General features: G+C 46.2%; 1 long non-coding RNA gene across 1 annotated transcript; it reads right to left on the reverse strand.

Annotated features, from left to right (window-relative positions):
• Positions 1-22,679: 22,679 nt before the first annotated feature.
• Positions 22,680-24,317, reverse strand: LOC148164493 (uncharacterized). Its single transcript, XR_015768114.1, has 3 exons — positions 24,137-24,317; positions 23,542-23,625; positions 22,680-22,737 (listed from the first exon to the last, which is right to left on the reverse strand). It is a non-coding gene; the product is annotated as an uncharacterized LOC148164493 (long non-coding RNA).
• Between the last annotated feature and the right edge of the window lie 1,442 nt (positions 24,318-25,759).

A 25,759-nucleotide genomic window follows, 5' to 3' on the forward strand; every position in this document is an offset into this window, starting at 1 on the left:
CTAAGATAAAGCTTTTAATTTGGAAAAGAAAAAGAGCCAAAAGGTAGAAGTCATAATGTGTTATTTCATTTTAAGAAAGGACTTCCTAGTAACTAGATCCACCTGCAAATGGGCTGTTTTCGAGTTGGCAAGCTCTCTGTCTGTAAGCAAGAAGTATTCAACTGGAAGTTGATGACTGTTAAGAATGTCAACCCTTCCTTTCCAGACGCACACAGTCGAGGAGCTGACTATATAGCCCTTCACCCAGAGAAACCTCTTACTCCAGAAAGGTCTGGCCGGGATGTTTCCAGCTTCACCCAGGGCTCTAGAAACTCAGTCTCGGGAGGGTATTCTGTATTGTCTGTGCCTCAGAGTTACCCCACCTGGAGGAAAACTGACAAAGTTGGGTATAGATCTACCAACTCTGCCTATCACTGGTTGAGGCCTGCTTCCAGAGCATTAACTCTCTCGCAATTCCATCTTATTCTATGTAAAATTCAAATCTATTCCTGAGGCTGGAGTAAGGCGGGGAGTTGCAGGTGCTCACATAAGTTGCTTGCAGGTAGAGAGTGAATGTCAAGTGTCAGCATCTGCTATGACATCCCAGTCTCTAGCTATAGTCCAGATGTCTGTTCTGGGCATGAGACACAAACAGGCAAGTCACTAGATTTCTCTACCTGTGTCCACTTCCAGAAAGATGGGACTTGAGCGGGGGAGTAAAGCAGTGCTAGTCTCTGCCTTTTAGTCCCCAAAGTTATCTCAAACTCAACCTGCCCGACACGGGACTCATGATCTCCTCCTGCAATCTGTTCTTTCTATATTTCTTGTCTGCAATGATGGCCACTCAAGACCCCGACCCAGAAATCTTCCTTGACTATTCTTCAACTCCAGTATCCTACTCGTCACCATTGCTTGCTGGAGCCACTTCCCACCTCTCTGGACTTTTCTCAATCTGCTGTTCTTCAAATATATTCTTTATTCAAATGGGAAAGTGATGCAACTAAATAAGAAAGGGGCCTTGATGATTTTCTTGGTGGTGGCCAAGCTGAGTTTCCATGGTTCAGCGATCGAGGTCATTGCCTTTACTTTTCTCCCCAGCCAGGATGGAAGCCTCTTGAGTGCAGGGACCACATCTTACTGATGGCCTAACCTCATGGCTCTGAGCCCCGGGATGGGTACCGGAGTCTCAGTAATGCTTGCCGTGGGCTGGTTTGCTCTCAGCAAGGCCATCTTATCCATTAGTCACAGCAGGTGCAGGGGCTTCGACTCATACATTTTCAGGGGTCCATGGAAATGTTTTAATTTCTTTTGCAATTAGAAAAAAAGATGCACATAGCCTAATAAAATAATGAATATATATATATATAGATGGTTCTAGCTTGGATTCTATTTGTCTTTATATCAACATCATTGGAAAATACAATTGTTAATCTTTTTTCCTTTTTTGTGGATGAAGGGAGGACCCTTGGTCACAAAAATGCCTAGAGCCTTCGAGAGGGGTAACACAGCCCGGCTCTCGGGCCAGCGTCACCTCACCCAGAAGCAGGAAACTTCTGGACTTGCCTGGGGTTGCACTACTCTTGGCCCTTTTCATTTATCTTGAAAGAAGAGCTCAGAGAACTGTGTATTCTGCCTGGTCCTACCTCCCTTTAAGACTCTAGGACAAAAATAGCCCCAAGGCCTTTTGGATTGGTTGAACTGAAGATAAGTTTAAATTTAAGAGGATCTAACTTCAAACATGGGAGATAAGATGAAAAAAGAAATCCAGACAGTCTACTTTCGTTCTATCCCAATCAAACTTTTATTTCAAAGAACTATTTAAAGGACCTGACATATGTGAAACACAAAACTCTTTTTTTAAACCTTCAGGGATCTGACAAAGAGCCTGAAATGAGACCTCCTCCTTCCCACAGCATTAGGTACCCTGTGAGTGCCAAGGTCTGGGCCGAGCAGGGAGGACGGCTCTATTCAGCCTGCCCTGGGGCCATCTGCTGCGCCAATTGCATGTTTCCTGGACTCCCTGCAAGTTGCAAGCTGCAAGCATTTGCCCAGCAAATCAGGTTAAAATGAACAAAGGCAGCCTCGAAGGGGGATGTCTCAGAGGGCACTGCCGGCGGAGGGGAGTGTGCGATCCGTGGTGGGTTAAGAACGGGGTAGAGCAGGTTGGGGAGGTGGAACGCTGTTGCTAGGCAACCAGCCCTGGTGCCTTTGTAAATGTGGATATAATGTGTTTGAAGCAGCGCCTGGCAGCCACCACCTTCTTTTATCTCCCTCCTCCTTCTCTCTGTGCCCAGAGCACTGACCTGAGCTATTGCTCGCAGGGAGATCTGGGGAAGATGGAGTAGGGACCCTGCTTGGGGCTACAGAAAAAAAAAAAAAAGTATATGCATGAGAAGACAAATAACTTTATACAACAGCAGAGACCCTGATGGGATCTGGACGTTTACCTTTACTAACCAAGATCTTCGGCAAGTTATTTCATCTCTCTGATGTTCAGGTTCCTTGGTTATAAAACTGGGGACACAGCTCTCTTGCAGGAACACTAAGGAGATGAGAGAAAACCTATGCAGAGGACCCAGTCCAGCCCCGAGAACATGGTAGATACTTGGCAATCAGTAGCAGAGTGGCGAAAGCATGGGCTGAGGCACTGGACTGCCTAGGTCCTCACCCTAGCTCTGCCACTTACTAGCTGTGTGACCTCAGGCATGTCCGTGAACCATCCAGTGCCTTTGCTTTGTTTTGCTTTTTTTCCAATCTGTGAAATAGGGAAGAGTAACCGAACTTCGCTAAGCAGGGGCATTTTTGAGGATTAAATCCATTCATAATGCAGATATTTAGAAGAGTGCCTGGCACATGGCAAGCACTTAATACAGGTTAGCAATGATTTGTGATACCCCTGCAGTGTGCCTGAGCATGTCTGCAGACCAGGTGCTGGAGCAACAGACTTGCATGAGCTCATGTTCTAAGGGCTTTGGATTTTGGCTGCTAAAGACAGGAGGGGGTTGTTACTTTAGAACCTTGATAGCCGCATCTGTGCCGATGGAGCAAGGAGTTCGGGGGCGTCCGGATGCTTTGATCAACTGCATGACCCTCTGCAAGTTCCTGAAGCTCTTTTAGCTGTAAGAGGCCATTTTGTGAAATGTACATAATAAGGATACCTACCCTATCTGGCCGTGGTAAAGGATTAAGTGAGGTAACTTGTCAGGTGCTTAGCATAATGCCTCACCCAGAGTGAGCAGTCAAAACCGGGTGGCTGATATCATTTCTAGAAATAGAGACAAAGACCCGAGGAGCAGCACTGGGTCTGTGCCTACTCTAACAGAGCCGCAATGGGAAAAAGCCTCCAGATCGAGGCCAAAGAAGCTGGTTTTGGCCGGGTTCTGTATTTGGGGTGTGGGATATATGAGCCGAGTCACGGGCAAAGCTTCTTTGGCTTCCAGGTGACTAAGAGTGACAGACCAGGAAAGTTGTCCTTCCTCGGCAAAAGTTCAAACTTTTGAGCTAAGGGTGCAAGGTTTTCTGTAGACCCACCTCTGTGGTCACTCCAAAATTCCTCCTTCTGGCAAGTCACTGTAGTTGGGCCTTTTCCTGGGCTTCCCCCACTTAAACTTCCTGGCTGTTTCTCTGTACTTCTGTAGTCCATTATTATTTTATAAAGTCCACATTTATTCCTGAACTTAGGCAAAATAGCCCTAGATTTTGGTGACTTTTCTTCATCTTAACTCAAAGCATTTACTAAGTGCGTGTCACCCAGATGTCCTTAGGCTTCACCAGCTGGGGCCCTAATAGTCACTCTAAAAGAATGAGTCCATGCTGGTCCCCACCTGCTGATCCAGTTGTATGCTCATCACCATACAACTGCTCTTTCTGAGTCTCCTCACTGAGGGCTTCCTCTGGGGGAGCTTCACCCCGATGCCTGCAAGCCCTCTCACCACGAGAACTCCACTGTCTACACCAAGCCCTCTCTTTACAGCTCATTTTCCCAAAGTGGTCACATGCCTGTTCTTGCACCTGTCATTAGCAAGGTGGGTGAGTGCACCTTTAGATCAGTGGCTCTCAACTGGGGGGGTGATTTTTTCCCCCCATCCCTCCCCACCCTCATCACTTGGCAGTATCCGGAGACATATTTGATTATCACGAATGGGGGGTAGGGGGTTGTGAGTAGAGGCCAGAGATGCTGCTCAACACCCTGCAATTCCCAGGACAGCCCCCCACAATAAAGAATTATCCAGGCCTCAAAAGTCAAAAATGCCCAAGATGACAACCCCTGTTGGAGACTGACCAGCCCCACATGTGGGGCTTGGAGTGTAGTCAGGGGCCATATATGCATGGATGGATGACGACTGAACAAAACTGAGATTCACTCAGGAAAGAGAAGGAGGAAATGGATCCCGAATTGACAACCAACCGTGGACACTTCAACTTTGCTTCGTCAGGGCACTTACCTCGTGTGGCTGTTATTTATTCATTCCCTGTGTTAGCTTTCTATTGCTGTATAATAAATTGCCCCAAAGTACTGTAAAACAACACAGGTTTATTACCCACAGTTTCTGTAGGTCAGAAGTCTGGGCGTGGTGGGGATGGATTCTGTGCTCAGGGGCTCACTGGGCTTAAACTAAGGTGTTGGCTGGGGCTGTGGTTCTCCTCTGGGGCCCTGGGGCCGCTTCCAAGCCAATTCTTGCAACTGAATTAATTGCCTTTATGGTTGTAGGACTAAGGTCTCTGTTTTCCTGCTGACTTCTCAGCTGGGGTCCCTCTCAGCAACTAGAGACCACCATGTTCCTACCGTGTGACCCCCTCTATCTTCAAGCCAGCACTGATGTTTGGAATCCTTCTTATGCTCTGAACCTCCGACTCACTGTTCTGCCACCAACTAGAGAAAACTCCCTTTTAAAGTGCTCCTGCAATTGAGTCAGGCCCAACCAGATTATCTCCCTATCTTAAGATCAACTGATCTGGAACCTTCCATTGACCAAGTCTCTTCACAATAGTACTTTTTTATTAGTATTTGAATGAAGAACTGCCAGATGGTGCATGTGTCCCAAGCATCTTTGTGTTACTGGCTTTTAGCAGAGTACCTGGCAAATATTTTTTTTTTTCTCAGTAAATATTGTTTGAACAAGTAAAGAATAAAACAAACTCATTTCCTTTTTTTTTGGATAGAATTACTAGATTGGTCACTCAGGGGAATGCTATAAACAGAACTGTGTCATTGGGAGTTAGCAGGTACATCTAGTCATAGAGGAATCTGTCAGTCATTGTAGGCATCCACATATTCACAGTGTGGGGTTCATCAGATCAAGATTTCCCTGGTTCTGAGCTCTGCATCTGTTACGATTGCGGACTGAGTCTTTTTTGCACTGCCTTTTTGGCAGAGCCAGTGAACTGCTGACTCATACCAAATCTGTAGCTCACCTAAAACTTTCCTGCATTAGCTGGTGTCATGCCCGGGCTCTCCCATTTGGCACTTGGGCAGGATGTTAGGCCTCTCGCTTCCACTCATTTTCATGTCATAAGTTCTGGCCTATCGTTTCAGCCTGTTGGAGACCTCTGGGAGTTCTGATTTTATTATCCACCTTCTTGGCTCTCCTGTCTAACTCTATAACACTTTAAAACATAATAAGCACATGTCCTTTTTCTTTTTCCAAATAGTTTATAAAAATGTTGAATGAGGCAAGGCCAAATTCAAAGCCCTGAGGCATGTTACTTCTTTCAAGTTGACAACAATGATTTAATCAACACTCTTTGCATAAGGATTGCTCAACCTATGATGAATCAACTCTTACTTTTATTTCTCCATCCTATCTACAAGCATATTATGAAAGACTTGAATGTTTGGCTGAAGGTAAGCTACACAGAATAATACCATTCAATTATGCTCCTAGGACTATAACACACATCTTTTGCAATCAGGTACATACATCTGTCAGGAAATTCTCTTCCAAATTCTCAGATATGGCAAGCCTTGGTGTCCTTTATATTGTTTTTGTGCAGAGACACAGATATCCTTTAACTCCCAGATTTTATTGAGTCCCTTCCAATATTTTTTCAGTAACAGATTCTAGTAGCCTTTATGTTGATCTATGAGCTGGCAAGCCCTTCCACTTCCTTGCCTCCATGGCTTATGGGAATTTCCCCTTGGGAGAAGAGAAGATTGTCCTGACTTGTGAGGATTACAGGTTGGGCTGCAGGGTGGGAACAAGTCACATGACTCCTTGTTGAAGGGATTCTCGTTGAGACGCCTATTTAGTCCCCAAGCTTTTCTCCTTGATCCATTATTTACATTTGTAGTTTCCCCAACTCTCCTTAAGCATCACACGTTATGGAAATCAAAACTCCCTTGTTCACAGGAAAAGACTGGGGCTCTGTGAACTGCAATTTCCTATTGACCCATGGGGTTTTCTTTTGATGAAGGATTGGATGCTCCTGGACCCCTAAATGCACCAGTGATGCTGGAGGTATAGAGCTTCACTTTACAAGCTCTTAGAAAGTCTGTGAACTTGGACAAGGAGAAGAGAAAGAGAGTCGGGCAGAATTTAATGTGGTAGCCAGTCTTCTGGATAGCTCTCAATGATCTCTGCCTTCTGGTATTCACATTCTTGTGTAATCTCCCCCGACGTTGTACCAAGGTCTGTCTGTGTGACCAGTAGACTACAGCAGAAGCGATGGTACGTCACCTCTAAGGTGAGGATATAGAAGTCATTGCAGTTTTCATCTTGGTCACTCTATCTTGTTCTTTGACCACTCACTCTAGGGAAAGCCAGCCGCCATGCTGTGAGCAGCCTACAAAGAGGTGAGTGTGAAGAGGAGCTGAGACCTGTCACCACCAGCCAGTGAGGAACTGAGTTCTCTTGCCAGGAGTTAGGTGAGAGACTAGTATGTGATCCTCCAGGCCTACTCAAGCCTTCAGATGACTGCAACCTATGGGAGATCCTGACCAGAGACACCCCATCAAGACACTCTGGGTTCTGATCCTCAGAAACGAAACGAGATCATGTGTTTTGAGCGTTTTGAGCTGGTAGATCTTGAGGTAATTCATCACGCAGCAGTAGGAAACTGACACTCTAGGAGATGCTGAATGAGATGATTGGGATTCCTTAAAGGGAGTGAATAAAACATTAAATCTCCAGAAAACAGTGAAAGGCTAGTTAGTGAATTTCTTAGGGTCAGAACACTGGAAGGCACTGTTACCAAATTGGCATAGGTATGCCTTCTGCCACTTTTTTAAATGTCAAAATAATACTTGTTCTTTGTTAACACACACACACACACACACACACACACACACACACACGAACAGATATATAAAGTAAAAAGTTTAAGTAACTTTTCCATCCTTCCTATCTTACTCCTCAGAAGTAACTCTTGGTATCAGCTTGGCTTTTATCCTTCCAGATCTTCTGTTTCCCGTCAATTATCATCACACACACACTAATAAAACCTGATTTGTGGGTGTGTGTGTGGGGGGGGGTGCGTTCTATTTGACAAAGGTCTTTATCATTGGCTAATACATCGTGGCTTCTTCCTTATGCCAGCAGACTTGGCTCCAATGTAATTGCTCTAAAAGGTACATTATTACATCCCATAGTATGGTGTTCTATAATTTAGGTAAATATGATTCATCTGTTAATAATTGATAATGTTTTATTGATTAATGTGTTTATTTGCCATTATACACAATGCCACAGTAAATATCTTGGAGCACATGTACAAATATTGTTTTGGGATGAACTTCTAGAAGTGGAATTGAGGGTTAAAAGGGGTGTAGATTTAAAATTTTGATAGATGACGCCCAATTGCCTTTCATAAATGTTCTTATTTCTTTTCCCACTAACATGTTCTCGCATCCTAATACCAGACTAATAATTTTAAAAATTTCTGCTTATCTGATGAGCAAAAATATGCCAGTTGTTTACATTGGCATATTTCTGATTTCTGCTAAGAAATGCACAATCATTTGAAACTGTTCTGTTCTATGTCATCTTTCTGGCGGCTCTCAAGAGTTGTCTTCATCTTGGTTTTTAGTGGTTTGATTATGATGTGTCCGGGTATAGATTTTTTAAAATATTTTTTATATTTATTTTTATATATTTTTTATATATTTAGCCATTATTTTTTCCAGGATTTTTTTCTGCCCTGCATTCTTTCTCCTCCTCTGGGACTCGAATGACACAAGGGTTGAGACATTTTGGTATAGTCTCACTGGTTCCTGAGGCTCTGTTCATCTTTTTTTCAATTTTTTTCTCTGTTGTTTAGACTGAATAATTTCTATTGGCATATCCAATAGGCTTTAAAATTTCGGTTATTGTATGTTTTAATTCTAAAATTTACATTTGGATATCCTTTATAGTTTCTATTTCCCTGCTAAGACTTTCTAGCTTTCCATTCATTTCAGGCTTGTTCTTCTCCCTTAGTTCTTGGAATATTTCATAATAACTGCTTTAAAGTCTTTGTCAGAAAATGCCAATATCTGCACCATTACTGATTGTTCTCATGTGAGCTGAGATTTGACGGTTCTTCCTATGCTGAGGGTAGTAGGCAGAATAAAGTTTCCCTCAAAGACATCTTTGTTCTAATTCCCGGAAACTGTGAATAAGTTACATTATGTGGCCGAAGGAATTAAGGTTGCAGGCACAATTAAAATTGCTTATCAGCTGACCTTGAGATGGGAAGGTTTACCAGTGAGCCAAATAGAATCACAAGCATCTGTAAAAGCAGAGAACATTTCCTGGCTATTGTCAGAAAGGGCTACGACAATGGAAGGAGGGTCGGAGAAACCTTAGGTCACTTGCTTTGAAGATGGAGCAAGGGGTCCATGAGTCAAGGAATGTGGGCAGCCTCTCAAAGCTGGAAGAGGCAAGGAAACAATTCTCCTACAGAGCCTCCAAAAGGAGCCAGCCCTGCCCACACCTGGACCTTAGCCCAGTGTGACTGATTTTGGACTTCTGATTTAACAGAAGTTTAAAATTAAAAAAAAAGTATATTGTTTTAAGCCGCTAAGTTTGTGGACATTTGTTTCAGCAGCAATTGAAAACTAATACCCTGAGTCTTGTTGGATGGTATCTTGGATATTTTGAATAATATGCTGGGAGACCCTGGGTTTTGTTTCCATGTTATGTAAAGGCTGGTATTTGTGTTTTAACAGGCAGTCAACCCAGATGGATTCAGGCTGAAGGATCTGCCAGCCTCCTGTGGGATGCAGTTTCCATGTCGGTTTCCTTTTCAGAATCTTCCCCAGGCATGTGTGCCCCTGTGGGGGTGGGAGGTGGGTGTTACCCTGGGACCTGGGTGGTGGTCCACCCCTTGGGTCAGCTCTCCGAGTCTTTGCTGTGCTGGTTAAAAGCAGACCCGCGCAGACGCAGCACAGGGTTGAGCCCAGGAGTTTCTAAACAGCTTCATGGGGCCGCTTGCCCAAGTTCCTCCCTTTTTGTGATCTCTCCATCACTTTCTAGCACTCTGGCTCCCCGTGACCATCCTCTGGACAGAGAGCTAGTCCTCTATTTACCCTACTGTGCTGTGCACTTCCTATGGATGCGTCCACATTCAGGGCCGGGTGGTGAGAAAGGAACAGGAAAACGGCTCCTCCAAGCAGAGAGGAAGGGTGCCCTGCCCCACCCCCCCCCACCCCCCCCCGCCGCACCTCTCACTGCCACTGCTCTGATGGCCTGGGGACCCGCGCACGCGCGAGAGAATGACGAAAAGAACGAAAAACAGCAGCACCCCCACCCCCACACAATGTGAACGGCACTTTGAGCCAGAACTAGAGGGAGCTCTTTTTATCCGCATAGGGTGTTCACTTCCAAATTGGGGCCGCCCCAAATCCCAACGGGGGATACTGTCAAAAAAAAAAAACGAGTGGGAAACTCACTGCTGGTTGCGTGGTCTTCCTCCCCAGTCGGCGGGAGGCCACTTACTCGCGGGCGCCTCCAGCAGCCGCTCCCTCGCTCGCGTTGGGCTCGCGTGTTAGAACTGCGCTGCGAGGGCGAGACGGGCTGCAGTGGGTTACCCCATTTCATCCAGAACCGGACCCCGCCGTGTCTCCCCTGGATTTCTGCTGACACTCACACTTTCCCTCGGGGTCCTGGTCACACCACAGCTCCCCTTCCCTTGCTGCCCCCTAAGGAGAACAGGCCACCGGCAGGCCGAAATCAATCACGGCGAAGCCACCTCCTTTCTGAGCCGCGCTCACCTGTTCTTGCCTGCTCTGTGGTCTAAGGCTCGTACTGGAAGACACACACGCAAGTCACACTCAGTCTGGATATCGATCTATAAAGAAATCCAGACAGAGGGCTTTCGGCGGCGTGTTATCAGCGACAGAAGCGTCTGTTGAGAATGGATCCTTCCTATGAAATAACCTTAACGTTGTAGCATGCTACCTACAACAGACTCTTGTCATGCTAGCATAAACTAGCTCCTTCTCCGTGAAGAACAGGGGACAATCTTTAGACAGTGTGGCTAAGAGTAGGGGTGTGAATGTGTCTCCCTGCCCCTGGGAAGGCGGTCTTGTAAGATGGTTCCGTGGGGTCATTTGGGAAAGTTGGAAGTTCATCTATGGTATGGCAACAGGAGCGTCTCATCTTTCCTCTGTACTCTGAGAAATGCGGCCACTGTACATATGTACTTTACACACACGCTTTTCCCTTGTTTGCTCAATATGCCAGCTCCATCCTCTGACCCCAGCCGTGTGTTGTCGGGCCATCTGCCTCTGTTTTCTGCCCTTTTGTTTGTGATTGGACTGTGGGAAAATAATGGGCTTTTAAAGTCCTTTTAGTAGGAAAAATGACTTCAGAACTAAAAACAGGTGACTCCGATTAGGCAGAAGACAAGGGGGCAGGATACTGCCTTGTTACCAGTAAACACGCCTGCTCAATCATTTCTCATCCCCTTAGCTTGCCAGCTGCGCTTACGTACATAGGAATCATCTGAGGCTCTTGTCAAAATACAGGTTCTCATTGCCTTGCTCTGGGATGGGGAGCGAGTGCCTGCTTTTATGATACTCTCACCTGGGATGCTGATGCCCATCGCTGGGTCTGCCCCAAAGCATTCCCATTTGCATTTGAAGAGCTTTACTGCAACAGGGTATGGTAACAAAAAGAAGCAGACCTGGGAATGTCGCACAGATTAAGAAATGTTACTAAGTTCTCTGGTCACTGTCTCAGGTCCGTGCTCTCTAGGGAGCAGGAGACCCAGATTGCACGCAGGAGTGTTTTGGGAGGCGCTCTTGAGAACTGCGCCTGTGCCAGAGGCAGGGAAGCCAGGTGGGCCATCTGGGAGGCTCTGTTAACCACCCCCCTGGGAGCTCTGAAGCAGGGATGCTGCATTCCAGCGGTCCCGAGTTCCAGTGAAGGGTCCCAGGCCTTTATAATGCAAACTTGACCAGTCCTTGGATGTCAGCTGCCCCAGGAAGGGGGTGACACCTGGAGTGAGGTGACTCTTCAGCAGAGCCCCTTCCTGCCCAGGGCTGAGGGCTGAGGCTCTTCGCAGGTAGCACGGTGGCTGAAGGGCCCTCTGGGCAGCGTGTCAACATTGCACACCCAGGCCAGGACCCTGCTCTCCAGTCCTCTCCTACAGATGAGCTAGTTTAGACCCCCCCCCCATCATTTCCATGCTGAAATCAACACCCTCGACCACAGTCCGCTTTTCGTACCTTGGTCTGAAAAGCCACTGTGAAATGATGTAATATATGGTGATTAACATAAAAATAAAAAATAAAAATAAATAAAAAAAAAGATTTTGAAAAGCCACTGTGGTTGTCAGTGAGAATCAGTTCGATCCTCTAGGTGGATAGCTTGCGTTTTTAAGAATTTCTAGGCTAGGGGCGCCTGGGTGGCTCAGATGGTTAAGCATCTGCCTTGGGCTCGGGTCATGATCCCGGGGTCCTGGGATGGAGCCCCACATCGTGCTCCCAGCTCAGCGGGGGGTCCGTTTCTCCCTCTCCCTCTGCCTCCCCCCTGCTCATGCTCTCTCTCTCTCTCTGTATCTCTCTGTTTCAAATGAATAAATAAAATCTTTAAAAAAATAAATTAATTAAAAAAAAGAATTTCTAGGCTAGAGTTTTCAACACCGGAAGGGTTCACTTAACATGTCCTCATAGATTCCTGCTAAATCAGAGATCCTGATGCCATAAGAAAATCTCCCTGAGGCAGAGGGAGGGAGTCGAGGCCTGAAAAGAAAAGGACTTTCTTTCTCACCAAAAACCAAGACCCCAAGGGTCTCTGCAGGCCGAACTGAAAGAAGGCTCGGGACTGAAAGCCCATTTGTAGAGAAGAAAAGCAGGAAGAGCCCAGAACAGGCTGTTTAATGATTTAATCCTGCGCCCCACGGATTATGTAATGTGAACTTTAACCTCCTGTTAAATATAGTTTGTACTGCGAATCCTTCACACTCTAGTAAAAATAGCTGCACGCTTGAATGGCTCATGCGCTTGGTGACTGCAGGGAAAAAGGCTGGGAAATCTGGGCGAGAGCAAGGGAGAAGGACCCTGAATTCCAGGGCTGGGCTATCTGCAGCCAGCTTGCCCATTTGAATGTTCTGGACAGCAATGGCAGAGAGCTGCCCGATCCAACGATGTAGCTGGCAGGTCCCTGAGTGAGGGGCTGCAGCAAAGCCCACCATCGCCTCCACGCAGCACACTGCTTGCCCGTCTCTCCCACCAGAGCTGGACTGTGATGCTGGGGGGACACTGCTTCCTGCCTGGGATTCCTGTAGCCGGAACACTGGGAAACCTGGTTCTTGGGTGGGAGAACTGAGGGCCCAAAGCAAACTCGAAAGCAGGGCTTGGGCAGGAGCCCCACACAGAGGCAGGCATAAGGATACAAGGCCACACACACCCCCACAACAGAGCAGAGGCAGCCTCCTTGGCCCGTGCGGGAGGTCCCCCTCTGTGCCACTGCTGGACACCGGCTGATGCCCGACAGCGGTCGGAGCAGGGGGCCAGCAGAGGATCAAGTGGCCGGGAGGAGAGAGATCTGGTTTTTTGCCTTATTTCTTGCACTTCCTTCAGCTTGTGAAGTGCAAGGGGGGAAGAAAGAAAACCCAAGCCTGGAGTACAATTTATGCTTTTGTGACTTGGGTGGTTTCGAGAACCCAAGGCAGCAATTACTGCTAGGTACGGACTCTAGCTCCATGCCCTGCCTCCTGCACCAGAATCTGCCATATGCTGTGTGTTCAGGGATGAGCATGGAAATGGCATCTGATGCCCCCAGGAGAGACCGTGTTGAATTATTCATACGTCCACCGACGCATCTTATAAGGGTTGGGCTGGCAGAGAATCACCTCATGCAGATAGAAGTGGTACAGGTGTGTCTGACAGGGAGGAGACATATGACTTCCCTGAGCCAGGTTCCTCCTGCCTTCACCCTACCCCCTAAAAAGAGTCTCCTGCTAGCTTCGTGCTCGCAAACAGAAAACTTATACAAATGGAAGGTACACGGAAGCTTCCCAACCTGAAAAAAACAATGCAAATCATTAAGTGGATAGAACCATATCCTGGGGTTTGAGTGTGCCCAGCCATTGATTTGCATGGATTTTTATTTTTTTCCAGCAAGAAAGGAGAGAGAGCAGAAGGCAAGAAACAATTCAGATACACTGATCCCATACCCAACACCTTTCACACCGCTGGGCCCCCCGAATTATCCTAGTACTTGTGCCCTTTCACTGGATGACTTCAGACTTCTTTGCTCTTGCCATTTCTAAACGTACAAAGGAAAGAAGAGTTGGATGCATCGAGCTACTATATGCTTTATATGCTAATCTAATTTAATGCTTACAGCCACCAGCTGGGATAGGATTTTTTTTCTGTTTTCTGAAATACGTGAGGGAAACTCAAAGAGAACAGGTAGTCTATACAGCAGGGTTGGGGATTTTTAGCCTGGGTCAGACACCAAAACCTTGCTCCGCGGTGCTTCTCAATCCCACCTGCATGTGCGTGCGCACGCGCGCGCGCGCGCGCGCGCACACACACACACACACATTGCCAAAGGAATCTTGGGAAGTGCCAGTGCGTGGGCCCCATGCGGGTCCAATCAGTCAGCATCTCTGGAGGCCCAGCCCAACATTGGTACTCTAAAACATCGGAGTGATTCTAACGCCCCTGGGGTTGAGAAGCACTGGGCGACACCATACTCTTTCCCATTACAGTACCACCCCTTGGCTCCCGCCTCCCACCTGCTTTCTCTGGCCTTTCAGAAATACCTCAATCCTGCCAGCTTCTCCACAGAGGGGTCCAACAAAAGACAGCAACGTTTGAAAGCCTACGGATCACTCCTTTCATAACAAAAGGGTGTGGGACAACTGACGCGGGTGGTCCTTGTGTCCGAGGAACATTACCTGAAGCGCACCGTAAGCGATGTGGCGATGCGGAGAGACGTTTGCTAATGGCCTTGCTGTGATTACATGAGGTAGGAGGGAAAGCACCACGTTTGGAGCCATAAACATGGGGATTTCCGTTTCTGTCGGCCCACCAGCTAGCTTTGTGAGATGAAGAGCGTTCCTTTGACCACCTGGACCTCAATTCCTTTCTTGTAGAAAGGACCCGGGTGTAGGATTTGATAATATTGGAACTTGCTTCCGTTATCTACCGTGTGGGTCATGACATTGCAACTCTCTCAAAACCTCGCAATGTCCTGCCATAAGATGGCTGTCTCATTTCACCGGTGAGTTTACCTTAAATGCGGTTGTGTCTTTATAAAGGAAAATGTTCTGAAAACACAAAAGGCTGTTTTTCCTAGACAAAAATTAGGTCAAGCTCTCTCTGTCCTATCCCCCTCATAAGAGCGAATTTAGAGCGTCTACTGCTTATACCTGGATGTTAAGTATAGGTTCTTTCAGTGACATGGGTGACCTTGACTTTTAATTATTCAGGAGTAGCAAGTACAGAACGCGAAGTGGGTTGCTGACACAAGATGCTTGGAAAGAAGGTAACCCTCCTCTCTTTCCCAAATCAGAATGCAGTAATTCATTTTTGGTGTAAGTATGAAGGACACATTCATTTTAGAGAAGATGAATTTAGTCCAATGGTGCAACTCTGTTTTTTAGCGTTATTCAGACTGGCTGACAAAGAATATTAGAGGGAATCCCGGGGGGGTTCTTACTGGTCTGGGGCTTGTACGGCATAGACACCAAGAGGCCCCTATGCTGGCGTGGAAGCTGCCGGTTCACTAAACGGCTCACTTCCGGCCTGGTAGCAGAGGCATCTGGAGGCAGCGGGAGCAGCAGGTGCACCCGGACAAAGCAGCTGGACTGCGCTAGGCTCTGCTGCAAAGCCAGCCCCTCTGAGCGCTGTGCCTAATCCCGTCCGGGAATCCAAAGCAGGAGCCCTAACTTGGGGATATTGATTGTCCTGTGAGTCCCAGCTGAGGTCCGAGGAGTCTGGGGTATGGGCACAGGGGTGGTAGTGGGGATGTCCCAGAAGGACAGCAGTTGCTGAGCAGGCCAGGGAACCAGCCCAGTCCTGATGCAGCCCGAGAGGCTGGACTTCTATACCGTGCACTGGTGTAGGTTTTCCGTGGGAAGATGTCCTGTGGCAAACAAACAAACAAAAGAACTCTTCCAACCCCACCGAAAGGGATTCTTACCTAATTCCACCAAGAGGGAATGGATCAGCATCTAGTCCTGGGGAGAGCAGATTCTTTTCCCCCTCCCACAGCAGGAGGCGGAGGGACTCGTAAGAACCAGTCTTCTTGTTAAAGATGTATTTACTTTGTAAAACAACACAGTGGAGAAGCCTTTCTGTTTGGCTCAGGCCCTGATGGGTGGTCAAGACCAGGGGTCAATGCCCACCTGCAAACTTTTGGAAGAAGCTCCCTGCGCCCAATCCCCTTGGGAGCCAAGCCAGTTATGGCTTTTCTCTCCCTTCTCTTTGCCTATGGGACACTGCCTGGGGAGATGGTCTCTGTAGAACCAGGGCCAAAGCCTTAACATTCCAAGGAGCCATCACAACTGGAACAAATTCCTCCAGAAAGTTGACGGGTACAGACTGTGAGAATAGTATGTTCCAGCCTGAGATACTTATCAACCCAGCTCCTGGCCAGGCACAGGTGTTACCAAGTGCCATTTCTGTCTCAGGGAAGCTTTTTGCCCCATTACAGTTCCGTCTCAATAGTCTGGCAGTTTGAGATTTGCTCCCCCACCCCCACCCCCAGCTATATAATAAGGACAGGTCCACGGAGATCAGATTTCCAGCCGCAGACTCTGTTTTCGTTCCTTTGGACTAAATGTTCCCTGTATTTTCCTAGCCTATGACAATCCTATTAAAGCCTCAGTCCCCTTCCTGAACCTCCACATCTCAGCCCCCCACTCTGTGACATCAGGACAGGGCTTTTGTTCTGTCAAGAGTGAGGCCATAGGTTTTCTGTCTCAGAAAATGGCTCTGGGGCTAACTGGGGCTTTTTAATTATTTGGGGTTAGCTCAGCCCGGATGCAGGTGTCTCATTTTTTGCATAATGTTTCCTGAGAATGAGTGAGGGTGACCTCCAAGTTCAATCCACTCTTTTAGAGGATAAAGAAAAGCAAAAAATACATTGGAAATTGCCCCAATTTTTCTGATTGGTGTGGGGTTCTGTAAGTGCTGCTCTTCTTTAATGGGTGACGAGGTCACAGGTGACGAGGTCACTGTGCTCCAATCACAGACCTCCTGCATAAGGCTTCTTTTTCCCCATGAACTTTTCCAGTTGTTCCTTTGTTGTTCCATCCCATGTAGGAAGAGCCAGACTCCCCTCTAGTTCTCTGTGCTCGTTAACATTCCCCTCACCTGGGCTCATGGAGCAGGCTTTTGCATTTGTCCCCATGGGTCCGACTGGCTCAGAAACCTGTGGCAGGAAGGGCTAGTGCTCAGAGCTGGGCTGGCACAGCATCCTGCTGGTTTGTGGTGGTTTGGCCAAGCCCAGCAGGTCGATTCCGGCGGTATGAAATAGGGTTCATGTGGGTGTCTTGTTTGTCTTAAGGAAGAAGAGGAACGGGATTTATTTTTGTCACGACTCATGGTTCCTCACGGCTTTCTCTCAGCAGAGGATTTCTGAGCTTCAACAATTTTCAGGGATCTCAGTTACGTAAACTGTCTTGGGGAAGAGACTCATCTTTAGAGGATGACCAGTGGGGGGCAGTGGCTCCTGGACTCGCTTCTCTGGGGACGGTGGCAACTGAGCAATGAGGAGGGGCAGTGCTGGTGATCACATTCACCTCCCAATTATTATCAGCTGTGCCTTCCCTTCCCACTAACTCCCTCGTACATTCCCTGTGGCCTATTGGTGATGGCTCCTTACATCGCTCCTACCACCTCAGTGTTGCATTGGATGTTGTGGGTACCATTGACCAAAGCTGACCTCGATGTCCATTTAAGCCAGAGTTTGATTCTATTTGGCTATTATGAGAATAGGAAGCACGGGTCCTGCCCACTGTCATTAACCTTGACCTGAGCTCCATTAGAGATTGCTCGTAAATGTTATTCTCCAGAATGAGGTCTCCCGAATTTCTCTCATGCTATATACTCCTCTGGCTCTTTCATCTATTCCCGTGCATCTAATTTTCACCTCACTGTGGAAGTTCTTCTAAATCTACGTTTCAAGGCTTCTTCCAGACATCAAGAGTCCCCTATTTACCTACCGCTCCTCATCTCCACATGGGGGACTTAACATTTGCCTTGATTTTAACATATCTGACATTTAATTCATTCTCTTCCCCCAGCCAGTGTTTTCTTCTGTGGTGCTTCTCCTGGTGGACTGTGTCATCATCAGCTACATATAAACCCAAGAGAAAAATGTAGTTGTCAGCCCGAACCCTCACCCCTTCCCCTGTGCCTTCCCCCCTTCGTGTCCCCGCTCACGCCAAGCAACCTCCGTGGTTTTCCATCTCCTGCAGAACAGAGTTGAAGCTTTCTCATATAGCACCATAGGCCCTTGTCCTCGGGTCCCTGCATCTGTACGTGTGATCCTTGAACTTGTTTCAGCCCACTGTCACTTCTGGCAGCTTTCTGAATTAGCTACTTTGTGTGTGTGTGTGCACTGAGCCTGTATATACTGTTTTGTCAGGTTTTGTAAATGCTGGGAGCACCCTTCATTCCCTTCTTCCCTAGCTAATTCCTATTGCTTCTTTAAGTCTGCTCTAGTGTCAACTCCTGAATTCCTTTTCTCCACAACAATGCCCCACCATGGGAATTAGTAGGTATTCAATCCTGGTAGGGGCTTAGCACTCTGAATAGATTTACCTATGTCATCTTCTTTCTAATTTTTTCAATGGCCCTGTAAAGAAGGTATTATTGCCCTGGTGTAATAATAGAAAAACTGGGCTCACAGAGGTAAAGAAATCAGGGAGCTGGTGAAAAATGCGAATTCTCAGGCTCCACCCCTGGCCAAGAGAATCAGAACCTCCACGGGCGGGACCCAGCACTTGGTGTTGTAGGAGTCCTCGGGTGATTCTTTTTTTTCTTTTCTTTTTTTTTTTTTTATTAAACTCAATTAACATATGGTGTATTATTAGTTTCAGAGGTAGAGGTCAGTGATTCATCAGTTGCATATAACACCCAGTGCTCATTCCATCATGTGCCCTCCTGCATGCCCATCACTCCAAAAGATAACCTACAGAATGGGAAAAGATATTTGCAAGAGTCCTTGGGTGATGCTGAGGCACACACAGTTTCAGAAGCACTACAAGACAGAGTTGAAGCGATCTCGTGGCTGATGAGTAGAGCAATTCTGGAGAGGTTGTCCCAGGGGAAAGCACCTTTCTCTCAAGTGCTTGAAAGCCAACTCAATACCACTTAAGGATAGTAAAGATACAATCTGAAGAGGGAAATTAACTGGTGAATGAATTAGAGCACCAAGATTAGGTAGGCCCATGCAGGTCATCATTAAACATACTGCTGAGTTTTCGGAAAATCCTCTTTGAGACCATGACTGCAGGCAAATGTGATCTTGTTTGGCAAAGAGTTTACTCTTAAAGGATCCCCCCGGAAAGGAGTGAACTGGGGGTAGATTGTCCCAAGTGGACATCACCATTCTTTCAGCCACCCACAGGTCCCCCTGGGCTAGCAAATGCCTCACTTCCTAACAGGACTGGAGTGGGGTCCAGCTGGACTTTGGGGGTTAGTTGAGGAACACTTATTCTTTGTTAGGAGTCTCTTGAAGCTGAAAGTCTTTCAGCCCCAAAGGCACGCACGGGTCTCTAACAGTGAAATTTCAGGTCAACAAGGGCCATTTGGGGAATAGGAATCCCCAACTGAAGAAGATTGCCAAATGGGTCAACTTGGAGATCTGACTCTGGTCATGGCCGAAGAAGTGGCCCGAGTCTATTCCAGACTACATGCGGGGGGTCGTTATCTGTCATCACCGCTCTAAAAGACAAAATAAATAACTGGCACCTGTTAAGCATCATTTTATAGGTATAGATACCGATATTTAGAGAGGTAAAGCAATTTATCCCAACCTACATTCTGGGGCAGTAAAGGGGTCTTGGCATAGTGCACAGAGTAAAATAGGAGGGAAAAAAAAATCTATTTTCCCCCACTAAGCTCTAACAGACTCAGAGTTGACCCCAAATTTGGCATTTCCTTCTATCATGAATGTGAGCCACAAAGCACTGTAGTCATGGCAATACCTGTCTCTGCATCGGTAATGGGGATTACAGATCATTCCCTACCACGTTCCAGTTGTTGTGAATATCCGGAAATACCTTCTATCAAAGTTTGGGCACTTACTGAACTCGCCTCTCAATCTTGTTACTTAAGGTACAAACAAAGAGGCAAAGATATTACTGCAACAAATTTGTTTTTTAAATATTCTGAAAGCTTTGAACCTCATTTCAATTATAGTTCAGTAAAATTTGTTTCCTCTGTCATCTTGCATGAAAAAGACCTCATATGGGGAAGAGGCGCTTGGGCTTTACCAGATTCATGATGTAAAAAGAAATAAATAAAAAGGGAAGAGCCCCATGAGAGGTGGAGCCGGAAGTCACGCCCGACTGCACTGATTCTGATAATCATTTTCTTTTCGTACTACCTCCCACCTTGGTCCATGTTGGCTCAAGGCTGGCAGTAAATTGGTGATACTCTCTGGCAATACTCGGAGCCATAGCCAACCCAGAAGTAGTTAGGCCATTAGACACAAGGAAGAATAGCTGGGGATATGGGGTGACTGTGCTTGTTTAAGTCACACGCTGCGTGAGTCGTGCAGATGCACCCAAAATGCTTTGGTGGTTTGAGAATAAATCTATAAGCTCCTTCTCTTATTACCTCTGATGGGGGAATTGCAAAATCATTGCTGACATTTGTAATATTTACGGAGTGCCAATAACGTGTTGGTTTCCATCCTGATGCCTTAAGAGAAATTCAGTAAATATTTATGTAGCAGTGCAATGCAGAGACATTGTGATAGGCATGAGACTAAAGGTGGAAAAGGGTGGAGTTTATGCTTCAGGTAGACACAATCCAATCAGAATATAGGCAAAACCTGGATTTAGGCAATGGCACAGTATAGCTTGGGATAAATCAATGTGGCTGTAGAAGTTAGGGGTGGGAGAGGCTCATTCTGACAGCACAGGATGGGGAAGCCTAAGGTAGAGAAAGGATTGGTTAGAAACATGAAGGGTAAGCAGAGCAGGTGGACTTGGAGGGTGGGGGAGGGCTCTAGCCTAACAGGAAAAGGTAAAGTGTTTTAGTAAAAATCATGGTTCAATACGTAAAGGTAAAACTCTTTGCGATGGCTTACAAACCCCAGTGCAGCCTGGAGCCCGTGACCTCTCTCACCTCGTCTCCTGCTTTCTCCGCTTTGCCCACCCTAATCCAGCTGCACTGGCCTACCCTTGCTGTTCTTTGCACCCTCCAGGCCTGCTTCTGCCCCAGTGCCTTTGCATTTGCCATTCCTTCTGCCTAAAACACTCTTCCCCTAGATACCCTGGATGCCCACTCACTCATCTTTTTTATGTCTCTGAGCAGATGTCACCTTCAGAGCAAGGCTTTTGATGACCTTACTTAAAATTGCACCCTCCCTCCCCACCCTGGCACACCACCCAATTCCCTGCTTTAATTTTCTCTAAAATACTTGTTATCACTGACCTACTCTATCAGTGGTTCTTAAACTTGAGTAGTGGCTGGAATCACCTTACTGAAACTGCTGGGCCCCCTCCCCAGGTCTCTGATTTGGTAGGTCTGGGCTGGGGCCTGATAATGTGCATTTCTAACAAGTTTCCACACGCTGCTGCTGGTCTGGAGACTCTGGGAACCAGCGCACTGTAAATCTTACTTATTTATCACCTAGCTCCACTAGAATGTAAATTGCTTATAGCAGCAATTCTTGTCTGTTTTGTTCATTGCTGGATCTCGGTGCCAGAACAGTGGCTAGAACACTCAGACGTAATCGTTGAGCAGACAAACAAATGTGGCTTCAGTATAGGGCATGCGTCGGGATGCTGGGATGTGTGCAGTAGGAGTCAGTTTGAAAAGGAAAGTGTGGGCCATATCGTTAACATATCTTTATAGCAATAACACTTTATTATTATGAATATAATACTTATTGCAACACAACCATCGTTTATTGAGTGTTAAACGGCCCCTAGGCCGGGCCGTTTAACAGTGAGATTCAGAGAGACTCTTACGACTCCCGTTTGCCTAAGATCACGTAGGATATGTAGTAAATCAGTTGGAATTTGGATTTTAGGTCCGTCCGACTCCAAAAGGGTGGCCTTAAAGACTATGCTACGAAGTCATCTAATGATTGATTTTTTAAACTTTTTATTTTGAAATGATTTTAGATTTACAGAAGAGTGGCAAAGATGTTGTAGACCGTCCCCGTATAACCTTCACCCGGCTTCCTCTAGTGTTCTCTTACATAAGTGTGGTGTGTTTATCAAAACTAGGAAATTAAAGTTGGTACAATGCTATTAACCTACCTATAGACTTTATTCAGCTTCCACCCATTTTTCCATTATAATGTCCTCATCTGTTCCGGGATCCAATCCAAGCTCCGGTTGTCTAGTGATTTTTAAGGACTCGTTGTGGACAAGTTGGAATGTGGGGAATGTGAGGTGCTGAAGTTACCAAGATGGCCGACACACCAAGATAGCTTTGCCGCCCTTGAGGTGCACGGAGTGGGGACACAGGCTTCACTAGACGGGGACCTGCCAGGACAGAGGGAAGCGCAGGGTGCTCTAAGGGCCAACAGAAGACAGACAGGCAGCCTACTCTTTGTTTTTTGTTTTTTTTAAATTCAATTTAGTTAGCCTATAGTGTTTCAGAGGTAGAATTTAGTGATTCGTCAGTTGTATACAACACCCCAGTGCTCATCCCATCAAGTGCCCTCCTTAATGCTCATCACCCAGTGGGTGACAGGCAACCTACTCTTGGTGTTTGGGAAAGCTTCCTGGGAGAGTAGGCAGGAGAAACAACATGAGTAGATCCGCAAGGCACTGAGAATCAGCAGAGGGAAAGGCCAGAGGGTGGTGGTGGTACAGGGGAAGAAACAGAAAGAGCCGAGTTAGGAACCTCCGAAAACTGAGACATTACTCATTGGTCCCAGGGGCTAACATAGTCAGGTGTAGGTTTGAGCTGGAATCTTCTGGCAGGAACATGTAGGTCAAGTTTGCCTTTTGATGATTAACCTAATTGTCTAACACCTCGAGTGTCACGTTGCTATACTTACGTATGGAAGGCAGTCTAGCCCAGTGGTTAACAGCATGGGCTCTGGAAGGAAACCATTGAGTCTGGAATCTCACGTGACTCCACCACTGTCTTGGAAGGTTTCTTACTTTTCTGTGCCTTGTTTTTCCCATCTGCAAAATGGGGAAGTACTAGTACTCATAATGTTGGGAGGATTCAGTAAAATGATGTCTGTAAGGCACTTAGCACCATGCCTGCACACAGTGAGAAGTCAATGAACATCGGCTATTCATTAACTGTGCACCTAGTTCACATCTTGCTATATTTCTTAGACAAAATCTGAGATACCCGAATAATGGTTTCGAAGAGAGCTTTCATGTGTATGTATAGACTCATGACACCTTTAGTGCAATTAATTGTGCCCATTTTGTAGATAAAGAAAATAGAACACAGCAGAGTTGAATGATAAAACTAAGATCACCTTACAATCAGGTTTAAGAGCAAGTTTTTGGTGTAAATTCCCAGATTCTTTATGCTGCTACTGGGACATTGACCAAAGTCCATGAACGTTAAGGAACAGTTAGAAAAAGAAAGAGCTGTTCTTCAGGTCTTGTCCAGAAGATTAGCCTTTATCAGCAGTTTTGCCACATAAAATGTTTTATGAGTCTGCCTTCCTGTGGTGACACATCAGACTTGTGAACACTTAAGCAGCTCACAAATGCAGATGGATTTCATTTGCTGAGGGACAAAGAGTCCCCAGAGTTGACAAATTGTTAGCTGTCATAAACACGGCTCACAGATTTGGGCACTGGAGATGGGTCTTAGGGGTTGAGCAGGCCAGTATCCATTCTCTACGAAACCTTGGGTGGCTTGCATAATGTTTAGGAGCCTCAGTATATGCATCTGTAAAATGGGGATTCTGATGTTGCCCTCCTAAGGTTGTAGCGAGGTATCAAAGATATATACATTGTACACACCTTGCCATTCAGATGGTGTTCTTCAAGCATGGGTTATCTTTTCCTACACCATCTCTTTCCTTCTTTCTGATGGCTACAGATGATCTGTCACAAAGGCCAGGGAATGGTATAGATGCACAGAAAACACGAAAAAATAAAATTTTACCAGTGATATAAATTTCAGATAGGGAGAGACCTTCCAATTTGGTGTCTAGGTAGATAATAAAACCAAGATGTGTTTTTCTCCCTTAAAAACTCTGAGAAGCCAGAATCGTCCACTGGGTACTGCGATTCTCATTTTAACTACATGTGGATTTTATTTGTGTTCATGGGGGCTGAAATTGTGATTGCAGGGGTGACTTTGAGTGTCCCTGGTGGTCTGATGTAGCCGTGGAGGACAATGACTGTGACTGTTCAGTTGGGCAGGACAGGCCCCATCAAAGTGTGAGTCCTGGTAACTACAGAGCCGAGTCCTGTATCACTCACAGGTTGAACATGTGTTCGATGTGATTTCAAATATATACAGATATAAAAGAAACAGCAATTATTGCAAGACAACCAATCACCAAACACATCTCAAAGGCTCTTGTGCACACACACCTGTGAGCTGTCCTACCTTCCAAGCTGAGCTCTCAGAGGGGCGCTTCCTAGAAACTGCTCTCCTTCGTGCCCTGCGCTTCCGGGGGGACTCCCATTTCACCAAGAGGGTGGAGCAGAGAGACACGGGCTGTGCCCCATTGTGACGAAGCTCCTGGTCATTTATATTTGAATAGAGGCCCCTGAGCAGGTGCACTCATTGAGAGGCACAGTCTCAGGAAGTGTCCGGGTCCTCACCCTCATGGGGCCTCTCTAATGCTAGAATACACTGCCTAATCTCAAGCACCCAGGGGAGGATGGGTCAGGGAGGAGGAGCCCACACCAGCCAGCCAGCCCGTGCCCAGACGTGCTATCTTGTTCTACAGACTCGGAGCTATCTGATGGTTCCCCTAGCCTGGCCAGCACATTCAGCTATGCACTGGGGCCTGCAGGGGATTCAGGGCAATGTTTCCCTTACTTCCAGGGACTGGCTAGTCTTACTTGCCTTTCCTCTAATATTTAAAATGAATTCCAGATCTGCCCCCCCAACAATGGATAAATACTGTCCCCACATTGCATGGGCTTTATGCTGCCACCCACATTCTGATTGTCATGAAAACCCACAGCTTTTGGCTAATATATGTCAGTAGCTGATAACCAGAGGGTCCTCCTCTCTGTCCCAGACTTATTTCTCTATATTGACCTTGATAGCGGGAGTGGGCATCGGAGGACCTGTATTCCTGTTGTTTCTGTCTCTAGTCAACTAAAACCAATAGTCAAGTGATTTTGCCTCTTTCTGTCTGTCTCAGTTTCCAAATCTGTTAAAAATGGAGATAATTATCCCTGTTCCACGTACCTGCTAAGAATTTGATGGAGATAAAGTAGGATCACATATATTATAAGGATCGCTTAAAAATTAGAATAAAATAAATATTTATAAATGAAATATTATATAAGAATATATAATGTGTTATGTAACTATATATAAATATAATATTTATAAATAAAAATGAAGATGGTGGTACGGTTTTAATAGTAAAGCATAATTGCTTTGGATTCCACTGAAGCAGAATTTGTGACTACCTGAAAGAGGCAGTATAAAAGTTTACCTTTGCCCTGTTATGAAAAAAGGATGCATTCAATAATTGAACAATGTGAATAATACATGAGGGGTATGTTTAACCTACATATGAGAACAGTCAGGTTTCACAAAGTTAGCAGCAATCATCTGCAAATTAAAAATTCATGCCCTCCTTCTGTGCTCTCTACAGCGAGTCACAGAATACCTTCCCTTGGCAACACTTAGCTGTTAAAATCAGAAACATGGAAAGGAACTTTTAGCTCACCTGACCCAAAGTTCTCATCTTAAAAAGACAACAGGACTGACTTCCAAGGATATGTGCCATACACCTCTAAGCTCTTTTGGTCCACTGGACAGCCAAACATTGAACCCAAATCTCGCCTTTGCTCTCATTCTCTCTTGCTTCCTTTGTTAGCCTTGTTAAAGACTAATTTTCCAGTTCCCAAGGAAAACAATTTTGTCTTTTTTTTTAAGTGGAAACTTAGACAAAAACACAGACTTACCAGCTTGGGTGACACAAAAGTTTGCTTTAGTATTGCCTCATTTTTTTCTTGACCAGCCATGGATCCAGGTTTTGTGGAA

This window comes from Eumetopias jubatus, unplaced genomic scaffold, assembly GCF_037043125.1.
Source record: "Eumetopias jubatus isolate StellerSeaLion01/CBP00866 unplaced genomic scaffold, mEumJub1_p1.0 scaffold_4, whole genome shotgun sequence".
In the NCBI taxonomy this organism is placed as follows: domain Eukaryota; kingdom Metazoa; phylum Chordata; class Mammalia; order Carnivora; family Otariidae; genus Eumetopias; species Eumetopias jubatus.